We start from the raw sequence: 3900 nt of genomic DNA on the forward strand, positions 1-3900 counted from the left end.
TTGTTTCAACAAAGAAGAAGAAGAAGAAAAAGAAGAAGAAGAAATAATAATAATAATAATAATATGTAAATTTTTTTCTCTGTAAATTCATTCAGTTTTATAAATTTAAGAAAAAGATGTTTCCATCACTTTATATAGAGAAATCAGTTTTCCAAAATGCATGGTACCTCACCTGTGTTCACCTTTTGATGCCTAGATTTTTTCTTCTGTGACTTCCTTGGTTGAGACTTGGTTGCAGCTTGTATGAAAGAAAGGAAAAGTAGAACATAATAATAATGATAATAATATTGATAATTCTTTCTACTGTAGGCACAAGGCCTGAGATTTGGGGGGTGGGGTGGGGGTGGCTACGTGATTGTATCGAGCCCCACCTCCACCCCAGTGCCCAGTTGGTCCTTATTTCATCAACCCCATGGCTGTTAACTTTCATGTAGATGATAGAACTGTATCCTTCTGGCCAATTTCATCATGGATGCATATAAACTTCTGATCTATGGTCACTTTTGTATTTCAGTCTATAAATGAAGCAAATATCGCACAGGCTTTGGCTTATGTCTAGTACAAGATAACTAAACATAAGAACAGGGAAAACTAAAAATATATGTACTATAATTTATTACAACAAACAGAAATCATCATCATCGTTTAACGTCTGCTTTCCATGCTGGTATGGGTTGGACGATTTGACTGAGGACTGGTGAACCAGAAGGCTACACCAGGCTTCAATCTGATTTGGCAGAGTTTCTACAGCTGGATGCCCTTCCTAACGCCAACCACAGGACGTCACAAAAGAACGTGGACAAAATGAGAAACAGAGCACAGAAAACACACAGGCCATATAGAAAACATTTCCTTCATCAGCTGCCACCATTCTAAAACTAAGCATTTCGAAGATATATATATATATATATATAGAAGCATCAGATGTGGTGTGCAAGGGAGACAACTGCGCTGGTATGGTCATGTGGTGAGAATGGAGGAGGATAGCTGTGTGAAAAAGTATTGCACCCTAGCGGTTGAGGGAAACCGTGGAAGAGGTAGACCTAGGAAGACCTGGAATGAGGTGGCGAAGCACAACCTTCAGACATTAGGCCTCACCGAGGCAATGACTAGTGACCGAGACCTTTGGAAATATGCTGTGTTTGAGAAGACCCGGAAAGCCAAGTGAAACCATAACCTGTGGCCTATGCCAGTGGTGTAACTAGCTCATGTAGGTGTACCATTCTTTCATTGGACACTAAACTCTGCTTGTGAAGACCTGTTAAGGCAAATGAAATCAAAATCAATTCGATGACTGGCGTCCATGCTAGTGGAGCACTAAGAGCACCATCCGAGCGTGATTGTTGCCAGAGCAGCTGACTGGCCCCTGTGCCAGTCCCTAGTCAAACTGTCCAACTCATGCCAGCATGGAAAGCAGACGTTAAACGATGATGATATGTATGTATATATATATATATATAAACACACACACACACATATATATATATATATATATATATATATATATATATACACACACACATATATATACATATATATATATTTCTACAATTGGATCTAATTACTTACTGGGCATACACTTCTTTATACACATCTGTACTGGCTTTCCCATCATCATCATCAGCATCATCGTTTAATGTCCGGTTTCCATGCTGGCATGGGTTGGACGATTTGACTGAGGACTGGTGAGCTGGTGGGGGTTGCACCAGGTTCCAGTCTGATTCGACATGCTTTCTAGAGTTCAAGGCCCTTCCCAGCACCAACAGCTCCAAGAATGTAATGGGTGCTTTCTATGTGCCGCTGGCACAGGTGCTATTTGATTGACACCAGCACAGGTAGTAGTTACGTGACACTGGCTTAATATTTTATATAAGTAAACAGAAAGAATTTACCTGATGATGAAGCTGAACCATCTGTTGAAATTTCTTGGAAATATTCTTTAAATTTCTGTTAAAGGTAAGCAAATAATTCATTATCACTCAATCAAAAATTAATTTCTTAATTAATTTCTGTTAATTACAATGCAATGTTTTAATTCATTGCTTCTATCACAAATATTGTTTTAAATTAATATTTCCATTTATTGTATTATAGAATAACTTCCTATGAGGAACGGGCTTTTGAATATTCTGTAGTTTGGTGAGGAATTTTTACTTACAGAATAAAAGGAAATGAAATTTGCTTGTTTAAGTGACTGTAAAAAATTATTCATGGAATTGAAATTGGTAGCAAGATTCCATGTTGTGTCCAAACACCAGCTTAATAATGACAAACCTATTTAACTTAATAATAGATCACCCAGGCCCATATATTAATGGGAATGGCCATTGCAAAATCGGCATCATGGAGGGAGCCAAGGTTTTTAAGGACTATACTAAAGCTAGCACGATAAATAGTCATAAAGAAGTTTTTCCTAAATGTGTCCACTTCAAGCGCAACTGGAAAATTGGATTACCCCGTTTAAGCCGTTTCGGGTTGGAAGCGTTGTTTTAGCTTCTGATACAGGGGAGACAACCCATCTTCATTACCGTTTTTATATGTTAAGACTTAAATCTCGATTTCTGAGCGTTTCCTCACGTCGGAAATTTTAATTTTTTGACTTTGTGCAGAGTCATATGAGCTGTCCACAAGGTTTTAGCTTTGTGGATACGAAACGTTTGGTAACTCTATGTCCAAAATTAAAATTTTTGTTATGATAATTACTGCTCTATCCTTGAGTGTGTGCTTCTTATCTGGTATATGTTTTATTGACTATCTATGATGATATTGGCCAAATCATCTACGTGAATGGTGACAGCAATTTCTTGTATATGTTTTTAGTAGAAAGTGGGTTATACATCTTTAGATTGTATTCCTGACTTTCTACTAAAAAATTTGAAGAAATAGACGGAACGCTGAACTCCAGACTAAACAACTCAAACAACATTTATTTAGGTGATAAACATACATATCTTTAGTTATACATCTTTAGAGGTGAGAATAACGAGCTGTCGAGTATAAGACCGAAAGATGTAGAGACAGCTTTAAACACACGTCCATGCTCAATCGCTGGCCAGCGAGAAAGAGAATGAATTGAGCGGGAAACGCTTGCTTTATTAATTCTACGCATGCGTAAGACTACGCATGCGCAGGTGTTACTACATGTTCAATTATAATCTAAGTGAAAAACTTTCAATACTCATAATTCAATTTTGGCACCTTTTTTCAACTCAGTCAACAACACGTGTTTCTGATGGTATGGAATAAGGACACTGAATGATTATGAGGGTCATTTCTATTTTGCAGAATATCATTTTGGTGAATTCCAAGAATATCAACACAAAACAACAAACAACAAATACAACAACCAACCTTTACTATGTACGTGTCTTGAGGATAAACCACAAAGTTTACAACTTTGATTTGGCTTGAATTCTGATCTGAGTAGTTTTTCACTGCTTCAAACATAGTTCCAGGTAGCTCTTCAATAGGGTACCTCAATTTTCCACCTCCTAATATAGGAAATGCAAGACTTTTTGCTCCCATTCTCTCAGCAGTTTCCAGACAAGTGGTTATTATTTGAGTCAAGTTTGCCAGAATCTAAAAAAAAATAATTGTTTTGGTAATTGATAATGAACATTTTATTACAGGAAGGAATCATTAAGTTGTAATTAATATATTCTTTGATTAACACATTCCACACAGAATTTGTTGTTTCAAACAGAAATGTTTTACAGATTCGAATAGCATTAAACAACTTCTAGTGATTATTGGATTAACAGATCATGTGGTCATTGGATTAACACAGATCATGTGGTCATTGGATTAACACAGATCATGTGATAGCAGGAAGTCTGGCCGAGTGAAGACTTGGATGCCATGAATGAAAAGAGTAATGTTCTAAGATTTGGTGTAATTCAA

At 36.8% G+C, this 3900-nt stretch overlaps 1 protein-coding gene across 1 annotated transcript in view; it reads left to right on the top strand.

Moving 5' to 3' along the window:
* The window catches only part of LOC128249665 (protein mono-ADP-ribosyltransferase PARP14-like), an 80404-nt gene that overhangs the window by 71193 nt on the left and 5311 nt on the right, over positions 1 to 3900 (top strand). The window lies entirely within an intron of this gene.

Source organism: Octopus bimaculoides, chromosome 1 (genome assembly GCF_001194135.2).
Source record: "Octopus bimaculoides isolate UCB-OBI-ISO-001 chromosome 1, ASM119413v2, whole genome shotgun sequence".
Classification (NCBI taxonomy): Eukaryota; Metazoa; Mollusca; class Cephalopoda; order Octopoda; family Octopodidae; genus Octopus; species Octopus bimaculoides.